A 21,962-nucleotide genomic window follows, 5' to 3' on the forward strand; every position below is an offset into this window, starting at 1 on the left:
CAAACTAGTGGAGCAGAACTTTGAGATAAAAATCTTCCCAGTTCCCCCCAAATTGCCTCCTATACCTTTCCAGACCTGTATAGAACCATTCTCCTCACTTCCTACATGCTTAACCTTAACAGAGGCAAGCTAATGAGAGGGGCTTAGACACGGGCATTCCTAAAATGCTAGATCAGAACATGTGGCCTGGGTTCAACAGTTCCCATAACCCTTACTGTCCCAGTGCCCTCAATGAAATAATAATGATAATAGTGATAATAATAACAAAATAATACTGATATCTATTTGCCTGGCTCTGGAAACTAAATTTGACAAAATTAATTCCTCTATAAAATGAGGATGTTGGATTGCACACTCTTATCAAACTCAGAAAGTCCTGTGATTTTGTGGATCTATTTTTGCTTCTGTTTAATTTCCTGTATCTGCCTATGTGCTTTCTCATACCCAATCTGATATGAGTGCTGTGAGGCTTCCCAGGTATATTAACTGTTTAGAATACTCTAGAATGGGGAGGGGAATAAAAGTAAAAGGAGGGATTCTGGGCTGTGTGAGGCTAACAGATACCTAAAGAGGGACTGCCGATGAATTTTTAAGGTTTCCTCTTTTGAGTAAGAATCATATAAATTATTCAGCAGTGTTTTGGGTTGGAAAGATATAAAACACATCTCTATTGATTGAAGCCCGCATGCTTTTTTGTAGTCCCAGGTGCTTGTCTTATTTGGTAGGATTATGAAAGCCTTGTGGTCTATTTGGCTGCCTGGCTATTGCAGGTGTCATTCATTAACTCTTCAATTTCTTCAAAGAAAAAGTATGATTTAAAAAAAAAATACTGGCAAAAGAAATTACAAAAGGGAAAGAATCAGTGAACTTTTAAGGAGAATTACAGTAAAGGGCATAAAGAGTGTGAGCATTTTATTCCCATTGTAACTTCCAGAAAGTAAATTTGCCATTTTTCAGAATTTAGACCTGTCACCATCTTGATATTGATGAAACAATGGCTCCAAACTGTATTTGCTGTGAATGGGAGAAAATGAGACAACCACACATGCACACATAAGCGTGCCTGTGCACCCACACTCATGCATTCTAGAACTTCTCCCAAAGACCACAACGTGAATTAATTTTTATAATCCTTTCTCATAAACTTTCATTTGCTTAACATTTATGTACATTGCTGACTTCACGCCTTTCTTAGATCTAAATAAACATTTCTAAGAGGGAGGACAGATGATAGCGCCATTTCTATTTTTTCTTTCTATATCTACCTATAAAGGTTGCTCCCAAGTAAGTGATGAGATTAATATGCTTCATGAAAATTATTAAAACCTATTTAGTTATATGTCCAGAAAGCCCAAACTATACCTGCCATGTTCCCCTTCTCTTTCTCCTATAGTATTTATTGAAACAAGGAGGAAGCATAGAAAATGTATTAGTAGTGCTGAACTCAAGCAGCAGCTTAAACCAGCAGCTAATGCCTTTAGGATTAGCCAGTTCCTTAAGCAGGGGATCTATGGTAACTGCTGGATTACATAGAATTTTAAAAGGTCCTGATAACCTAGTATATATAGTATGGAATTTCCTGTTGCCTAAGCAATAGAAGATTGATTAGTGGTCTGAAAGAGGATAGGAGATGCAGGAAATTAATTAGGAGGCTGTTGCAGTACAGCAAAAATGGCTCAAACTAAAGCTCTGCAGGGAAGATGGAATGGAAGTTGTGGATGCAAAAGATACTAAGGCTCTGGGACTTGGTGACTGATTGGATGTGAGGGTTTGGGAAAAGGAAGGCATCAGGGGGATATCCAGATTTCCAGATTGGGACACTGTGGAGCTGATGAGGGCAGGGCAAAGACAGGATTGAAGGCTCAAGATATAAGTTCAAATATCACCTAAGACTCCTGAGGAACGTAGAGGAGAGACGGTCCATTGGTGGTTGGAGCTATGAGGCTAGACTTCAGGGCAGAGACCTGGGCTAAAGATGAGTATTTCAATGTCACTGACATAAAGATGGTTGTTGAACGTTAAGAATAAGAGGACCGAAGATGATCAATGTGATAGTCATGCATTTTGTGTACTTCTTCAGTCTAATAAATGCACCGAGTGTGGTAAGCTTCCTCCAAACACCAGAATCACTTCACATCTTGGGATATTCTGACTCACTGTGTTGCTACCATGTTATTTACAAATATAGTCAGTGCTTAATAAATACTTAGAAACCCTGTGACTTCCTGCTTTTAGAAACCTATTTCATCAACAGAAAAAAAATTGATTTGCCCATAGGGATTTCTGAAAATCATCAGCGCGCCGTCATGGGGAAACCACAAGGTTAGGAATAAGAACATCGAGGCTTTGTTTTTATTTTTGCCACCAACTTGTATGTGATCATGGGAAAATCCCTTTCTGTGCCTAACCTTCAGTCTCTGCATCTATAAAATTATGGGGTAGGATCCCTTCCAGTTGTAATACTTTGTATTGTCCATAACCTTCCAAAAGGAAAGTATATGTCTCACTAGAGGTTTCAACTGATAGTCTACAATCTTTTAAAAAATGTCCAATGTGCAAAACTCTTTCTAACAAGAAAGTCTAGTGGAGTAAAGAAGGATTTCTTCTCTCTGCCTAGTAATTTTCTCAGTAGAGAATTTAATTATTATGTGGGTTCTAAAAATGAAGATAGGCTGGAATCTGCATTATACCTCAGATAAATAGTGATCCCAAAATAGCATGTTTGTATAACCAAAGGAAAGAGCACGGACTGAGCATGGAAAAGAATTAATTTTGCAAAGGTGCTGCTTGGGAAATATTTGGGGGAGAATTTCTGACTCATATACAATTCATTCATTGATCCTTGTTTATTTGTTTGTTTGCTTGGGAAAAAAATAGACCTAGGAAGAATTTTGCCCAACTAATAATAGAGCCAGAAGGCATGCAACAGTGTTTCTTTAAATATCTTCTATTAATTTCCTGTCTCTTTACACTGAAAAGGGAAACTAAGATATGACTTCTTGTTAATTGTTCGTTTCTACTTAGAAATTAAATATAAAGTCCTCCTGAAAGTGTTTGGTGCATATCTAAGAAATGTTTGTCTTAAAAGCTTAATCATGGTGCAGCCTTATGATATGTAAAAGTGATTAGCTAATTGAAAAAAAAATTTTGCTCAGAAAAACTCAACTACTAGCAGTTGAAATTTATTTATGTTCAGAATATTTGAAAAATTGTAAATGAGTATGGTTAAATTGACTTCCGTAGTACTTTAAGTAGTCATTAAAAAAAACAAACAAACAAAATGGACATTTTCTTATATTCTAAAAGGAAGAGCTTTTGTTTGACCCAAAGTAAAATATCGTTGAAGTCCTTAGTGAGATTTAATTCAATTTCACCTAATTTCTACCATGATTTTGTAACAGTCTAGAAGCTGATATATTCCAATATGTGTAAAAGAAAGTAAACATTTGTGTGTGATTAACCCAATTAACTATTAACGACTAATCTGTTCCTTGAACATAGTGAAGTGGCCCAAATAATGGGCTGGGAGACGACACAAATGGTAATAAAAACTTGTTCTATGTTGAAATATATTTGAACAAAAAGTAGGCTGAACTAAGGTAAGAATGTTTCTTTACCATGGGATTTTTCAGAGCCTTTCTTTATATGCTAACCTACATATTGAATCTTCAAAGCGAGTTTGCAAATCCAAATTCATTTGGCCATGGAAGCTTCTCTCCTTCTCCACCCCATCGCCTCTTGCGAATAATGAAGCAGAGAATGCACATTGCTGTTCTCTAGCTTCTAAAATCTATCCCTGGATTAACTAGCCTAGTACAGAGCTGCATATCAAGACTACGTTGTAGCCCTCTAAAATTACTGAATTGGCTTTGGCATGATGTCAGCCTCCAAAATATAGATCTTTAGAAAGTCACATGTGTGGCTCTGGCTTTATTTAAGGATATTGCTGAGAACACTGTCCATAGTGTATCTTCTTTGGGAGGGTCCATGGGAGAAATTTTCTCAATTCTCTCAGCACTGAGAAGCACTGTCTTGCATCTGGGTCTATCTTTTGGATGCGGTGAATCTGGTCTCCCCCTAAGCACTAGGGGCTAGATTGCTTAGAGCCAAATGTGTGTCTTGTCTCTTAACCTGTGGGAAGAACCTCTTAACCCTTGTTTTGAAATTAGCCTCATTCCTGATTTTTTAATTTCCCCTCTAACTTGATTTCCTCAATTACAGAATGTTACTTTCATTTGATCTAGTCATGTTGTACCATATTTCTTTTTTAAGATCTTTTACATCCTTTCTGGGTGGGGAAGAAAGGCGCAAAGAGGAGGGAGAGAGAGAAGAAGCCGGAGAGAGAGCTAGGAGATGAAGGAAAAATCTACTCTTGTACATATGCCTTGTGAGTCCTGACCGTGAAGTTTTTGCAAACAAGAAATTTTTAAGAAACTACTGGCAAAATGGAAATGTATTCTAATTTTACCAAGGAACATGAAAGAGATTAAGCTAAACTTAAAGGAGTGGGAAGCAAAGCTCATTGACTGTAATAAGAGAGAAAAAATACTTTTGTCACAGGGCAGATCAAAGATGTGAACTCTGCAGCAAGGGCCCCAAACAGAGAAAGGTCACAGATGAGGACAAGAGACCGGGAGGGCAGAGGTGACGAGGTTGCAGGACAACGTAATTTTGGCAGAACGAGAAATGGGAATGAGGCAATTGAGTAAAAGAGATGACACGACAAAGCTGCATCTCTGAACCAGAGTTCATTGCAATCGGGAAAGCCAAAGAACAAAGGATTAGCACACGCTAGAGTAATGATGTTTTATGAGAATCTTGCCTCAATAATATATAATTTGGTTTTACTGGCATGTATCCTAACTTGTAATTCTACTACTGTTATGTCATCCCTTCACATCCCCACCAACTCCTACATTGAAATTGAGTAAAGGGGAGCATTGCTCCTTCAAATTGTAATTACCACTGGTTGCACTAGACTTTGCTTCCATATCGAGCTGAGGCAGAGATAGACTTGGTAAAGCTTAGGTTTACAAGAACTTAATCACACAAATAAGAGACCAAAGGAATAAGATACACAGGTATAAACCCCAACACTAGAAGGGATCTATGCTGTCATTTAAACCAACCTCCTTAAATTATAATGAGGAAACTGAGCCTCAGAAAAGTGACTTGACATTTACTCACTGTAAATGTTTTTACTGTAAATGTAAATTTACTCACTGAGCCACTGAGCTTACGTAGCTCAAAGCAACATAAACAGACAAGAAAACAACAAAACAAAACAAAGCAATACAGCGTGTAGTTCAGGATCAGGAATAGGAAAAGATTCAACTTCCCTAAAGAGGTCCACCGGGTCCACCTGCCAGCCTCAAGGCCAGCCACCATCCCCCTCCCTCTTGACACCAATTTCTTCGCAACTCCATCCGCCACCAGCAGCAGGGCCTCAAGATGGTCCTTCATCTCGCTGTGTGGCACTCCCTGCCTTGGCTCCGCTCCTGCTGTTGATCTCCACTAGGTCCTTACGTTTTCTTCTTCATTCCTTTGCTAGCCACTCCTACTCAGTCTTTTACTTTGAAAGTCAGCCTGGACCTGCTTCCTTCATCAGCCTGGGTAAGACACTGTCTCTGCTGTTCCCATAGCACCACCTTATATCACTGCATAGCATTTAAGAGCATGAACTCAGGGTCAAATGGTCTGCATTTAATTCTTTACCCCTTACTGTCCCATGTAGCCCTGAGCAGGTCACTCTGTGCCTGCACTTGTGAACTAGGGATAATAATAATAATTAAGAATATATCTATCTTCAGAAGAATACTATAATATATTAAATTAAAAACTTACACACATACATTTCTTAGAAAACCACCTGGCACATATTAAGTACCCAATAAATATTAGTAGCACTAACCTTCCAAAATATTTAAGGTCTTTCGGTTAGAGATAATAACTCAATCATTTCTATCTCCAGCCCTAGGACAGCACCTGGCACCCACTAGATACTTAGAAAGTCTTTTATAAAGGACCGAATGGATTAGTAAAAAGAAAAATTTTTTATATTTAGTTTGCAGAACTGGCTTAGGATAACACATATTTGAGAAATGGTGGTCAAATGAAGCAGTGACATAGCTCAACTACATTTTGAAACAGGCAAATCTGACCTTCTCCCAGGATGTTGAAGAATTCTAGAGATATTCTTTCATACAACTAAACCCTTAGCTGTTACCAGAATCCAACTGATGGGTGTTACAGGACAAGGAAGGGGATTTTAACCATTTATGCATTATATCAGAGTGAGACTGGTGGCTTTGTTTATCTCATGTCTAGAAGTCCTATGTAAAATCTTTCTAAAATAGGGATCCCTGGGTGGCGCAGCGGTTTGGCGCCTGCCTTTGGCCCAGGGCGCGATCCTGGAGATCCGGGATGGAGTCCCGCGTCGGGCTCCCGGTGCATGGAGCCTGCTTCTCTCTCTGCCTCTCTCTCTCGCTCTCTCTCTGTGACTATCATAAATGAATAAAAAATTAAAAAAAAATCTTTCTAAAATATTAGTAAAACATATAATTATCATTATATTACTTATATTATTAATATTATCAAAAGACAGCTTTAATAATAAGTATTAGTTTGGCAGCCAGGGTGGCTCAGTGGTTTAACACCGCCTTCAGCCCAGGGCGTGATCCTGGAGACCAGGGATGGAGTCCCACGTCAGGCTCCCTGCATGGAGCCTGCTTCTCCCTCTGCATGTGTCTCTGCCTCTCTCTCTCTCTGTGTCTCTCATGAATAAATAAAATCTTAAAAAAAAAAAACAAAAAAAATTATAAGTTAATACAATATTAAATATCAAACTATAAACCTTTTAACATCAGAAAGGATGCTTCTTAAGTGGAACTAGTTCCAAAATCAAGCAAGAATCTGTTGATCATCCATGTTCAAGTAAAATCATTCCCACCTCTTCCCCACTGAATGGTCTGAATGGATGTTCAGCCCCAGGAATGAAGGAAAGAGTTATGAGCTGCAATTGTCACTAACCACCCTTGTGACAGCACAGACAATGAGAATAATCTATAGCATGTGTTTCATCCCCATTTGAAAGGGGGAAAAAATAGTTTCTCTATTCTGTTGCAGTTCTGACACTGTCTCATGAATGAACTTTTGTCCTTCCCTGGCTATTGTTTGGCTTGTATACATGCAGCCTGGAGCTTTTGTAACCAGAGATAGAAAGTTCAGTGATCATGAAGATTAACGCTAGTGTACAGTCTAGAGTCTGACAACACTGACAAGGAACAAAGGACAACATCTCTATTGTGATTTCTAGTTTGGGGAACACAATACAAAATTGTAGCTTATTAGGATCTAATCCTCACTAAGCTTGGGATTTAAAGAAAAACAAAACCCAAAAAACTTGGTTTGTAGATCATTGGCCTGATTCCCCTTTGTCAGACAAAGAGAGCCTTAACTTTGGAATGGAGCCTATACTGATGTCATCATACAAGTAGCAGGCGACTCCTCTCCACTATGGTAATCCCTGGTCTTCCTCTGCACTTTTCTGTTCCCTGTCACCCATCTCTTAACCTTCCATTGGTTAGTGCTCTTTTCTAGGATAGCTGGCTCCATTTGGAGGAGATGAGAAATAAGAGCCTATGTACATAGGCCCCAGATGACCTTAGAGCTTAGTGGGAGATTTGTAAAGAAGAGACCCACTCGAGACATCAGTGCCAAATCTATTGTAGTGACTTAGAACCCCCAAGAGAAGTTTAAATTCATACCCAGAAGTCTTGAGGTAGAGCATAACTTTTGATGAGTTAAGACAGGTTTCATGAAAGTCTAGAAATGGCTTGAGTCTCTTTGATTTTTTGGTGCCTTCCCAGCTACATCAACCAAGGGGTTCTCCAGTTGCCCCTCGGTTCCTTCTACCTCTTAAGTAATCAGCCTCCTCCTCACCATTATCACCACTACTATTAGGACTTCTATTATCTTTTCCAAGAATTAGTTTAATAGCTTCACTTTTGATGACACATGACTTTGGATGACACAGGAATTCCTGTTAAACAATTTCTTTCTCTTCAAGACTGAGTTAATTTTAGTATCCACCTCAGAGGATGATGTCCAGATGAAATGATATGAACTAATCCCTATCACAACGTTAGACGTGGCACACAATAATTAATATCTGGTAACAGACCAAAAGTTCAATACTTCTAATACTTATTTCCATGTGCTTGATTGCATAAAAATAATGCAAGTTTTCATTTTACAGATTTTCATAAAAGACAGATTTTTTGCTGCTGGCACAAACAAAGTCTAATTTCCCCAACAAAAGTTGAATCATGCTGGAGTAGCACAAAAGCACAGGAGAAGCACATGACCTAGTAATTGTGTAGTAAGGAAGCTTTTGAGTAATGACTTCTGGTCATTTTAAGAACGGTAATCATAGTGTTTAAATGCTCACAGAGCAATTATCAAGAGACCATTTACTGAAAAGAACATTCGTCCTGGAAAATATTGGAAACTTCATTCGTAATACTATTTCTATTAATAAGGATGTGTGGATAAAATGTTGAAGGTTTTCATTTCTGATTTCAGAGATTTAAGGTGATGACAACCTGAAAAAGAATCAGAGCCCCCAGCTGAGTCAGTAACTGAAGACCAGGGTAGTGAGGTCTCATCGGACTGGGTTTGGCTGAAAGGTTTTCCTATAAAGAGCAGTATATGCTCACATACTTGTATACATCATGTAAGTAGTAGGTGATTCATCTCCAGTGTGAGTAGATTATAGTGATTCTTTGCTTACCTAATATTTGCTTTACTGTGTGAGGGATAACAAGTGGCTTAACTACTCTGAAATTTATTTTCAAAATTAAATGAACTCTAGGGCTTTCTAAGTGATGTAAGGAAATCGAGACTGGAATTTCCTGGGATTTTCCAAGAGGTTTAATTATTTGTCCTATTTCTCAACCTTAGAATGTGAGTTGGAGCTAATTAGAATAAAGACAAGATTTCTACTTCTGATCAAAACTGAATTTATGAGATACATTTTCTGGATAAAGTTTGCCAAATCTTACTAAATTCTTGGCTGTTTTCCCCCAGCCTGTATTTTTAGGATGAGCTTGGCCTCTTCCTGTCAGTACAGCATTGCATTTGGCAAGTTTCTTATATTCCTAGGTGAGCCTGGCCTTTCATTGTTTAGAATATTGATTTTAATTAGCACTAGTGGATCAGCAGCTCTCATTTCAGCTAAGCTAAATACCATGTCTAGATGGTTTTGCTTCACTACACCTTCCTTCAAAATGGGGGTGGGGAGGCACTTTTCCACCTTTGAAAATCAATAGGAGTGTTGTAGGCCAAGAGCTCTGTGCCAACAGGGCTGATCTGTGATCAACCAAAAGAATGGAGCCAAAAGAATGGTTGGTTCACTTTTGTTGTAATATACAATTACTTACAGGTGCGCCTATTAAGAAGCCCTAGACAGAACAGGGCATTAAATAGCTCCTGCCAACAAAATGGTTCAGACAGGTAAATAGAAACCAGAAGTCAGCATATGATAAAGAAGAAAGCTAACATTTGAGGAAAGAAAGCCTACGTAGCGTGACCCAGAGGTGCAAAGGTTTAGAGTTACCGTGAGCCCCATTTGGCCCTCTCAGGAGTTTTCCATGGAGATGGTCCATTCAGGTTTCTTTGACCTACTGAAGTGATCTCAACCTGCCTTGCACTTCTTTTCATTAAGCATTGGACATTCTATATTCTTCTAAATATAATGATCTAAATATCAGGTTGATTTCAAACTTTAGGGCAGCCTGGGTGGCTCAGCAGTTTAGCACCGCCTTCAGCCCAGGGACTGATCCTGGAGACCTAGGATCGAGTCCCACGTCAGGCTTGCTGCATGGGGCCTGCTTCTCTCTCTCTGCCTGTATCTCTGCCTCTCTCTCTCTCTGTGTGTGTGTGTCTCATGAATAAATAAATAAAATCTTTAAAAAACAATTTCAAACTTCAGAAGAATGTTTTTAGGAGGATAGATGGAACCTATTTTGAAGAGCCTTTTTAAAATCCTCTCATTAATTTCCTGGGCTTATTGCTTAGAACTTGAGTCCTTGAGATTGAATCTAAAAGTACAAATAAATTTTGATCTCTTTTCAGTAGGTTTCATTTTGCATAGTGGTATGTATACAACAATCCTGAAAATATTTTGTGAATTTTATTAGACTGAGAAACTGAGAAGGGAGATCAAGCAAGGAAGATCATCCATGGTGAGGTTGGAATGAAATTGGAGGTCACAGTATATACTCATCATTTCTGAGCTACATAGTAACTTGACTTCAAAGATGGTTGCTGTCAACTTCTTTCCTCCTTCTACATCAATGCCAGTTTGCCATGGAGTGGTGGTGGTATCTATTTCCCCACCTACTTTAATGTACTTGCCTGTGTCTAGGATAAGAGGGTCCCTCAAGAAGATAAATTTTATAATTTAGTTATGTTGTTGAAATGTCACCAACAAGTAAACACCAGTTCAATAATTTTGGTTGGTCAAAAGCATTCAACATCATATCAATTCTTTCAAAATGGGAAAACAGATTGAAAACAGCTAACCAGGGATCCCTGGGTGGCGCAGCGGTTTGGCGCCTGCCTTTGGCCCAGGGCGCGATCCTGGAGACCCGGGATCGAATCCCACGTCAGGCTCCCGGTGCATGGAGCCTGCTTCTCCCTCTGCCTGTGTCTCTGCCTCTCTCTCTCTCTGTGACTATCATAAATAAATTAAAAAAAAAAAAAAAAGAAAACAGCTAACCATTACTTTGATAGATTTTGGGTTAATTGATACACATTTATTATATCATATAAAATATGAAAAAGTTTAAAAGAATCTGACATAGATCTTCTTTAAAGGGGAAAAAGTGACTCAAGAGGGCAGCAAGATTATTCTACATTTAATACCTTTAATAATAAGAAGGGGCTTACTGCATATGGTTACAAAAGGAACTTTCCAGATTTTAAAAGGTCAGAAAAAAACATGGAAGGAAATGCCAATATATTATATCAGTTGAGAGTGCAGACTCTGAAATAAGATTGCTTATTTTAGTCCAGCTGTATGGCATACCAGATTCCTGACTTGGTCAATGTCCTTAATTTCTTATTTGTAAGATGGGTTAATAATACATACCTCCTGGGATGTTGTGAATATCAAACAAGATAATTACAGAAAATATTCAATAAATATTAGATTAAATCATGACACCTAGTGAAGATGAATACAAAGTGTGAAACGGGCCTACTGGAAGAACAATATAACCAGGGTTAAGGTTGAAAATGAACCAAGGCTTTCAAAAATATCAAGAATGAACAAACGCATTTTTGTCCTAAGTACAGTCCCAGGAAAATAAAGAATAGGTGTGATGATGATGGTGAATAGCGACCTGTTAATTCATGACAAAGAGAAAATATTCCAGCATTTTCTCTATTTGCTCTGTCAAGGAGGTGATTGTGATATTGAGAAGAAAACTTAAAAATAATGCAATGAAATTATAGCAGAAATGAGGGAAGAAAATGGTTAGAGAACAATTTTTTTATTCTAAATGAGCTTAGGTCTGCTAGATGAAATCTCTCTCAGGGTACAGTGAAAAGATTAAACATGGAACCATTGTCCATGATCTTTAAGGAAATGTTCTCATAAAAGGTACTCAGAGACAGGAGAAAGGGTATTATTTTTCTAAATTTGCAAGAGAGGGTAGATGATGTAAACCTATAGACCGATGACCTTGACATCAATCTCTCACACAAAACTCTCTAACAAATATGATTTTTAAAATATGTAGGGAGTAAAGCCTCATTAATGCTAACAAGAAATTAACTAAGAAAGGTTTTCCATTTTTGATGTTAAAGGTTTTAGCAAGATATCTGGCAAAGTATACTGTTACCGACATAGTAATACAAGCAGAAGACTGATTGATGAACAAATCTAAATTTGAGTAAAATTTTATAATGGCACAGTCCCATTGTACTATCCAAGACTGTTTGTGATGTGTGTGTAAAGTTTTGTGGTCAGTGACTTCAGTGAGGACATAAATATAATACTGGGCAAATTGGCAAATCCACTGAACCAGTAACCATTGACATAACATGAGGGCAGAAGGAAATAAATATGTTAGAGAAATGGATTTTAAGATTATGATAAACAGATCTATTATGACAAAATTAATAAGGCAAGTAAATATTTATAGCATATAAATATACAAACATAAGTAAAATATAAAACTTATTTTTACATATTATGCAAGATGGCTATATAAATAATATATAAATGTTATATATTAGATACAAGAACACAAATAAACATACGAAGTACATGGATGCCTGGGTGGCTCAGAGGTTAAGCATCTGCATTGGGTTCAGGGTGTCATCTCGGAGTTCCCAGATCGAGTCCCACTTCGGGCTTCTCACAGGGAGCCTGCTTCTCCTTCTGCCTATGTCTCTGCCTCTCTCTATGTGTCTCTCATGAATAAATAAATGAAATCTTTAAAATATATATATATATTAAGTACATGATAAAATATAAATTAAAAATTCCTCGCATCAAGAATCACAGAACTAGGATGGGTGGTTCAGAAGTTTGTAGTTCAGGGCAGCCCGAGTGGCTCAGCGGTTTAGCGCTGCCTTCAGCCCAGGGTGTGATCCTGGAGCCTGCTTCTCCCTCTGCCTGTGTCTCTGCCTCTCTCTCTCTCTGTGTCTCTCATGAATAAATAAATAAAATCTTTAAAAAAACAAAAACAAAAACAGAAGTTTGTAGTTCAGAAGTTCACATGTGAAAATCAATTTGATGTTATAGTTGCCATCAAAACTTAAAAACAGTGAATAATGTGATAAGGCTGGGCCAGCAATTAATAGAATATAAAATTTTAGATTCCAGAACAAGGGAAGTGATTGCTCCCTCCTCAATCATCTACACATTAGAAGGTCATTGAATTTCTGTGTACATTTCAGAAAATCACATCTACAAGGGGGGGGGGTGGCAAATTTTAAAGTTAAGAAGACAGAAGAGAAAAATGTGGGCTATTTGGTATGAAGAAGAATGCCCTTTGAAGAAAAAAATATATGCTTGAAAGACTGTCTTCAAGATCACTGAGTCTATCAACGCCAAAGATTAGACAAATTTGGGATGACTGGGTGGCTCAGCAGTTGAGTATCTGCTCTTGGCTCAGAGCATGATCCTGGGTCCTGGGATTGAGTCCCACATCGGGCTCCTTTTGTGGAGCCTGCTTCTCCCTCTGCCTCTGTCTTTGCCTCTCTCTCTGTGTCTCTCATGAATAAATAAATTAAATCTTTGAATTAAAAGAAAAAGATTAGACGAATTCTTTTGCAGCTTTCGGAACAGAAAGGGAACAGTAAGTGGAAAGTCATACATAGATTCTATGGTTCTTTCTACCTTACAGGGCTTGAGGAAGTGGAAGGTAAGGTGGAAGGTAACAGCGCCTGACACCGACAAACTACGCAATGCATAGTAGCTACTAGCGTTGCTGTTGTTGTCTTTATTCTTTGGGGGTCTCATTGCCCACCTATCTCATTGATTTTCCTACTAATCTGAGAACAAAGTCAATATAAATTCAGACTTCTTAAATTAACTGTTAGATATCTCTTCTTAGAATCATATGGCAATGAAGGCGACGGACGAAATTATTTAGAAAGTCATTATGAATATAACTTTTTATTGCTACCACGGTAATCACAGAAATTTGCCTAAATATATTTCTCTCAAAAGACACTGGTTCTTGTTCATTTGTTCACTAGAGACTCTAGCTGAGAAGAAACAATTAGTTGAGTTTTCTTTTAAATGAGAAGAGCTGTTCTTACTTTCATTATTCCTGTATTCCTGAATTTACCTCTGGGGGCTATTTTAGACAATTTAAAAGTGATGTTTCTTTATTGAACTAAATACTTGACAAGCCAGCCCAAGGCAAATTTGTTATGTTTATTTGTGTAAACTAATAATGTGACTCTGGTGGCTAGGTACTTCCTACAGAGAACATCACTGAACCATTCTACAATTGGTTAATGAATGATTATGATAGTTCAACTTCCCTGAAATAATTGCCTTGCATTAAAGTGGTTCCTGAGTCATTTCATTAAGTTTCAAGGACTTAATTTTTGTCTTCTTGTAATACTCAAAGATACCTGTGACTTTTCCACAACAAAGAAAATGAACTACTTGTTTGTAAGAATAATCATCAAAATTTATGGTAAGTTTGATATATATATATATATATATTTTAAAGATTTTATTTATTTATTCATGAGAGACACACAGAGAGAGGCAGAGACACAGGCAGAGAGAGAAGCAGGCTCCCTATAGGGAGCCCAATGCGGAACTCGATCCCAGGACCCCAGGATCACACCCTGAGCCACCCATGTGCCCCAAGTTTGATATATATTTTAACAATAAGTAGGCAGCATCTTTCAAAAAAGGCATTATCATCATCACTACCATCATCATTAAAAGAAAAAGAAGATAATTCAAAATGACCAGAACTGTTATCATCATGAACAGTCAGAGTTAAAACCAATTCCAGCTTCAAATGAATTCTGTGAAACCTGTGGGATGTTGTAAAAAGTTTAAAAAGTTGCCTTTTAAAGCACATAAATGCTTTTCTCACTTCATTCTTTTTCTCTTTATGTCTCCATACTTTCTCATCTCATTTTCTCCCTTTCAGTCTATTCATAGTTGTCTCCCACTTGGTTTTTTCTCTCCACTGTTACTTTTGGGGGGAAAAGAAGTCATAGTTTATATGTGAAATATCTACTTGTCATATAATAAGAAATATATTTGGCCTTTTCCTGAGTTCTGGCAAAGAGCTCCTAAAACCTTTGGAATTTCCTGAGTGATAGGAATGTCTTTTGCTATTCATAACAAGCCCCTTTGGGTCACACCTGAGTTTACAATGCAATGACTTAGGAGGGGGCCCCCTAGATCACCTCAGGATAAGCCTGATCACCAGACCAGGAGATTAGAGGGTTGGAATTTTTAGACCTATCCACCTGTTTCTTGGGAAGAGGAAGGCTTGCTACACACTGAACTCACTCTAGAGAAGCTCTGGAACAAGACTTGGAGAGCTTCTAGGCTGATGAACACATTAAAGTTCTGGGATGGTGGTGCACCTGGAGAAGCCATGGGAGCCTGTGTTCCTCTCCCCACCACCTTGTCCTCTAAGTCTCGTCCATTTGGCTGCTCTTGAGGTGTATGCTTTATAATAAACTGGTAAACATGAGCAAAGTGTTTTCCTGAGTTCCATGAGCCATCATAGCAAATTATCAAACCTGAGGACGGGGTGGTGGGAGTCCGCAATTTACCACCAATCAATCAGAAGTATAAGTGGCCTGGGACTTGTGACTGGTGTCAAAAGTGGCGGTGCCTTTGGGGACTGAGGCCTTTAATTAGTGAGATCTGATGTTAACTCCAGGGAGATAGTGTCAGAACTAAATTGAATTGTCAGACACCCAGTTGAGGTTGGAGAATTGGAGAATTAGCTGGTGTTAGAAAACATCATATTACAAATGCTTCAAAATTAACAGATGATTAGATAATTGCTTTAGATCCTTGTCTATTAATAAAGTATTCAAGAGTTATTTATTATAAATGCTTTTGGTATTCAAGGACCTATTTTGCTCACTTTTTAAATGAGTTAAAAGTGGGACTTGTGGGAAATTCTGATGTAAACTACTTTCTTAAAAGACACTGGATTTGTAAATGCCAAGCAGTATGAAGGCATTCTATGCAAAGTTTATCAGAATAATTCTTATTAAATACACATGCAATATATAATTATTATTGCATAGCTGAGAGAATCTTCTCAAATTACAAGACCCACTGTTCAACTTGGGTGCAATACCAGGTGGCCCATTGTATGCCTTGGATAAAGATGAATTAATTATGAGGTCAGTGCATTTATTAAAAAAATATACCTATAAAAATTAAATTTGTAAAACACATATATTGTAATGAGATTTGCATTACAGATAATTTCTTCACATACTAAAACTATTTACATTAGATTCTTTATAAAATAATTTGGAAAAAAATTTCTTTCAATGGTTGAAAAAAATGCAAATGCCTTTAGGGGTTAGCCAACTAACAGGCTAGATCTAAGATAAGGGGTAGTGGTGAAGACTGTGAAACAGTGCATGTCCAACTAAAATATCCACAAGCAATCTATTAAAAAATAGTGCATGGGCAAATAAATACAACTTCAACAATATTGCAGAAAACAAAATCCTATTTATAATAGCAAAAAAAAAAAAAGAGAGAGAGCAACATTTATAATAGCAATAAAAAATATAAAATTGAACAAACAATAAGAACACAGTAAAGCTGTATGAAAATTTAAACTACATGCCCTCAGTCTAAAAAAGCAAGAACTGCAAACAAATCTTGATCTCTTCACACTGGGTTTGTGTTTCATAGTGAAATGTGACATGTGTGCAGCAATCCTGAAACTATTTGGGGTATGTGTTATCTGATTGAACAACCTAGAAGAAGGGAGCTGCAAGGAAGATCACCGTGGGGCTGGAACAAAATTGGAAGTATCAGTATAAATTCATCATTTCTAATATAAATACAGTAGAAAGATGGATACTATCAACCTCTTTTCTCCCTCCACCCCAGTCTGCCTAAGAGAGGTGGCATCTATGTCTCCACCTGTTTGAATCTGGGCTTGTCTGTGTCTACTCTTATTAATAGAATTTTCAGGAAGAGACATCAGGCCAGTACCAGACTTTGCCTGTTACAGCAAAGGCAATTCTGCTTCCTTCTCTTAATCTTGGGACACCTGTTCTCAGAATCCACCCATCATGCTTTGGAAGCCTAAGCTGCACAGAGAGGCCACCTAGAGGTACCCTCATTGAAAGTCCTGGCTGATCTCTGAACTGACAGCCAGCATCAACTAGCAAGCTTTGGGTGTCAATTCCAGTCAAACCTTGGACAACTCCCGCCTTAGCCACCACTGAACTACAACTGCTAAGGAAGCCCAAGTGAGAACTGCCTGGCTGAGCCCAGTCAACACACACAATTGTGAGAGGCATGAATAAGCTGTTGTTTCAAGTCATTGTGACTTGAGTGGCTTGTTGAGCAGCAACAAATAGCCAAAAACTACCGAAAGACTTTGAAAAATAAATACATTCCAGAAGCAATGGTCTTAATGCCCAGTTGAGAATTGAAACTTTTCTATCATTCCACACTACAAGAAACCAATTTTTTTGTTTGCTTTAGAAATGGCTGATTCTGGGGCTGATTCAGGGAAAGGACAAAACAAGTCTTAGAATATCTTGTGACAGAATATAAAGGAGTGCGAGTAACTAAATAAATAACCAAATCAAAAGGACACAAGTAGGTAGCATGAAAGCAACAGATCTAGGACAATTTGAGAATCAAAATAAATGAAAACTAATAGATTGAAACAAAATTGAATAAGGAGCACCTGAGTGGCTAAATCAGCTAAGCATCTGGCTTTGGCTCAGGTCATGATCTCAGGGTCCTGGGATTAAGCTCCAAGTCTGGGCTTTCTGCTCAGTGGGGAGTCTGTTTCTCCCTCTCTCTCTGCCCCTCCTCTCCGCCCCCTACCCATGCTCCTGCTCTCTCTTTCTCAATAAATGAAAACTTTAAAAAACCAAAATTGAATAAAAAATAATCCATGAGTTCATACTGTTAAGAAAGAAAGAGGAGAAAGAAAGGAGGCAAGAAAAGAAAGTTTTGAGAAAAAACAAAGTCAACTTCTTTCTTACAGTACACTGCTGACTAATATAGAGAAGGAATATTGAAATTTGAAAATCGTCACTTTATGACTCATAAGAAAAAACCCTTTGGGCAAGAATCATTAGTGGCTGCTTAGTTGTGGTGGGGAAGGGAGTCAGATAAGGAACAGGATGCTTACATGATGTGAGAACCTCTCCTTGCAAATTACTTAGTTAATCACAAAAAGGAAAATAGTAACAATACAGTGGAGAAAACAGACAAAACCTTGGCAAGGTAACCAACATTGACATCATCAAGGAAGGGCACATGCGCATCTCATGTCAGACATGGTTCCCTGAGAAAGGCACAACATCTGCTTTGTAGCATTCCAGCCAAAAATGCATAACTGAAATCCAATCATGAGGAAACATTTGAAAAACCTAAACCGAGTATACTGTATAAAATATGTATAAAAATAACTGGCCTGAATTCTCAAATATGCCATAGATGTCATCACAAGGAAACAAGCAAAACCAAAGAAAGGCTGAGGAACTCTCCCAGACTGAGGAAACTAAGCAGACAGGACAAGAAGCCAAAATGTGATCCTGCACTGGATTATGTATTGGGGGAAGCTGCATTAGGAAATATTACTGGGATAAGTGGATAAAAGTGAAATATGGAAAGTAGATAAGAGAAATATATCCATGTTATATTTTCTAAATTTCATTATTATACTGGGGTTACAGAAGTTATCATTGTACTAGAGTTATTACTGTTCTCAGAAAATACACATTGAAGTATTAGGGAGTAAAATATAGGCGATCTGCTGTTAAATAGTTTTTTAAAAACATGAAAAACAGTAGGTCTGTGTGTATGTGTGGAGAAAGAGAAAGAAAAGCACATGTGCAAAATGTGTAAAAATTGGTGAGTTTAGATAAAATGTATATTTTGATGTTCTTTCTTCAAATTTTCAAAATTAAATATTGTTTCTTAAAATTTTTAAGTTATAAAAGAAACTGTGTGGGAAATACAAAGACAAAAACTATCTGAGTCAAATTCTATCCATGAGCTTCCATTTTGTGGCCTCTGATTTAAAGTATCATTTGACTTGAGTATCTGAAACAATTAAGGAACTAGTTAAATAGAACCCTCCACCTAATTGTAGTAAAACTAAATCAGAGAAAATAAACAAACTTTCAAGCCTTCCACCTCAAGGCTGGTTCTATGTTGTAATGCCTAAGTGTGATTTCTTCCTAAAAATTAACTTTAAAAAAGATAGAGGAGGGCGCCTGGGTGGATCAGTCTGTTCAGCGTCTGCCTTTGGCTCAGGCCATGATCCCAGGGTCCTGGGATTGAATCCTACATCAGGAGTCTGCTTCTCCCTCTCCCTCTGCCTGCTGCTCTCCCTGCTTGTGCTCACTTGCTCTCTCTGTCAAATAAATAAATAAAATCTTAAAAAAAAAAGAGAGAGAGAGAAAGAGGAGGTAAATTTCAAAACAAGAAAGTAATGTATTCTAAGAATTTCAGCTTAGACTCAAGGACTTGAGGATTGTCAGGGGCCCTGGGAGTTGGACTATCTGCCTTCCCTGCTACTTTCCTCTTACCACAGAACAGAATACTGTTATCTGTGGTTGGGAGAATAAGGGGTTATCACATATGACGGTTTTCCAGATAACAAGCTTTTACCTTAAACGCTTTTTAAAAATATATATATTTTTAAACATTTCGTTCATTAGGCTACACTTTTAAATATCTTCTTTTCTTCATGCTTCAGCTAAGGTTATTTGGGGTTTATCTGTCAATGCCATGAACATGGGACTTATTTATTTCAATTTGCTTATAGAATATTGTTAAAAGGCGAGGATGTCCATGGTAGAAATGCAAATAGATTATCCAGACCCAGCCCTTCCACCAACATGCTCATATCATTGATAGTCAGTGGTTCTAGTTCATCTGTAGAAACCAAGTTAAATTATATCACCTCTAAGACCCATCCAGATCTCATAATCTCCATCACCCAATTCCAAAATTAATCTGCTTCCATCCTCTACTTGAGACTAAAGAAAATGTGGTTATTCATACCGATTGTTTCCGTGCTTTCTGATTGTGCTCCCTCTTGGGGAACAGGTTAATTATGGATCCCCAGTAGATGTATATTAATCCAAGAAAATATCCATTTACAGTTCCACCAATTGGTAAATTTTTAAAAATACATTAAAAATTGGGCAGCCTGGGTGGCTCAGTGGTTTAGCGCTGCCTTCAGCCCAGGATGTGATACTGGAGACCTGAGATTGAGTCCCACGTTGGGCTCCCTGAATGGAGCCTGCTTCTCCCTCTGCCTGTGTCTCTGCCTTCAGCCCAGGATGTGATACTGGAGACCTGAGATTGAGTCCCAGGATGTGATACTGGAGACCTGAGATTGAGTCCCACGTTGGGCTCCCTGAATGGAGCCTGCTTCTCCCTCTGCCTGTGTCTCTGCCTCTTTCTCTCTGTGTGTCTCTCATGAATAAATAAATAAAATCTTTAAAAAATACATTACAAATATACACTTAAAAAGAGACAAAAAGTAAATTATAAACGGTGGCCTACCAGTCCTTGCTCACACTACATTGGATACCACCATTTTGTAGAAAAAGACTAAATTTCTACATGTATCATTTGAGGACAGTCATCTTTACCCTGCTAGCTTCCCTCTTCATGGCTCTACTCATGTCCTCTACACTCCAGTCACCCAGGGATTACTTACCATTCTCTGAACAAGTCATGCACTGTCTTGTCTTAGCTCTTGCCTTCCTAGTCTTTAAGACCTTGACCCAAGGTCACCTGTCTTGTGAAGATCTGCTTCTGCATTCCAGTCTTATTTCCTGCCTCGGAATACCACATGGTCACCACACAGTGCCCTGCACCAAAGGAATGTGTATAGATGTGTCAAGCCCATACATCACACGAGTCTGTAAACTCATCACGGAATGTCAGTCTGTGAAGACCAAAACTGTCTTATTTTTATCCTTGCCTGATTTCCAGCACCTTCGTACATGGCAAGTGTTCAGTAAAGGCATATCCAATTTAATTTCTTTAGGGAAGTTTGGTCCTAGGGTTGAACTCTTCCTTTCGAAAGGCCCTGTTTTCTAGTACAGCTGTGAAGGCAGTGATCCACTGCAGTGGGGATGAGAAGTAAGACTAGTCCCCAGGCGTCTCACATATATAGAAGTTTATGTGTTACCAAAGATAACAGTCAGGATGAAACTCTAAGTCTTAATGTCTTCTTTCGCTAACAAAACGTTGTTCAAAGAATCTATTCCTATGAGGTATGAAATAAAATAAAATGAATAAAAATAGGGATTTAATTGTTGAGTATGCCAGCTTCATTTAATATTTAACTGGATCAAACTAATAATAACACATTCCAGGAATAAAGTATGACCATTCCTGTCTTTTTTTTTTTTCCAAACCATTTTCAGCTTTTCTGACTCATGGTGAGTGTGGCAGCGCATGTCGTGGCACTGTATGGGGACCAGATGAGCCCAGGAAGAGGGTGGTGAGTCAGGACCGTGGAGTTCCTGGTTCACACAAGCAACTGCACTGCCTGGAGGGTGTAGGAGCCAAAGAAATCTCAGTCTGGAGTTAATGGATGAGGTTACAGCAAAACTCACACAAAGGAGGTGTTGCCTTTGTGGTTATGACTTAGGGTCTTCTGTATGTAAAAAATAGTTATGGGTTACTCCAAGGACTAATATAGTGCTTGCTGTTTAACTGGGTGCTAAGCTAATGATAAAAATAAGATCAATTACCTTTAGAGCAATGGGAGGTCCTAGACCAGAGGATTTTAACTATTTGTTTGCCAAGTTTTCTTTTGAGACGCTAAAGAAAGGAGCCACGAATAATTTACAAAGATGTGTCATACGCTTGGGGCAAACCTATATCCCTGGGATTTCAGGCTAAAAGATTCTGGAGCCTCCTTTCCTCTCCTATGGTTTCATAATTTTTGTGAGCAATGCATTATTTCTGTGTTGTGCTTTTTCAAAATCAGGACAGTCATTTGTGTGGTTCTTGAACAACTTCTTAAAACTCTGAACATTTATGTAAGGTCTCCAGGAGCATTTTGGCAAAAATATCAATACCCAAGAACCAAGCCAAACTTCCTGGAAGTTTTAACAAAACGTTTTTTTGTTTTTTGTTTTTTGGGTTTTTTTACATAAATAAAATATCTTGAATAGCATAGTTTATAAGTTCCAAAATACACATCGCCCTACTA

The 21,962-nt window shown here is 38.1% G+C and overlaps 1 long non-coding RNA gene across 2 annotated transcripts in view; it reads right to left on the minus strand.

Annotated features, from left to right (window-relative positions):
• The window catches only part of LOC125753991 (uncharacterized), a 44,873-nt gene extending 24,281 nt beyond the window's left edge, over nt 1–20,592 (minus strand). For both annotated transcript variants that reach the window (XR_007407101.1, XR_007407102.1), the window contains exon 1: nt 20,454–20,592. This is a non-coding gene — a long non-coding RNA (uncharacterized LOC125753991). The remainder of the gene's footprint in view (nt 1–20,453) is intronic.
• Between the last annotated feature and the right edge of the window lie 1,370 nt (nt 20,593–21,962).

Source organism: Canis lupus, chromosome 29, assembly GCF_003254725.2.
Source record: "Canis lupus dingo isolate Sandy chromosome 29, ASM325472v2, whole genome shotgun sequence".
In the NCBI taxonomy this organism is placed as follows: domain Eukaryota; kingdom Metazoa; phylum Chordata; class Mammalia; order Carnivora; family Canidae; genus Canis; species Canis lupus.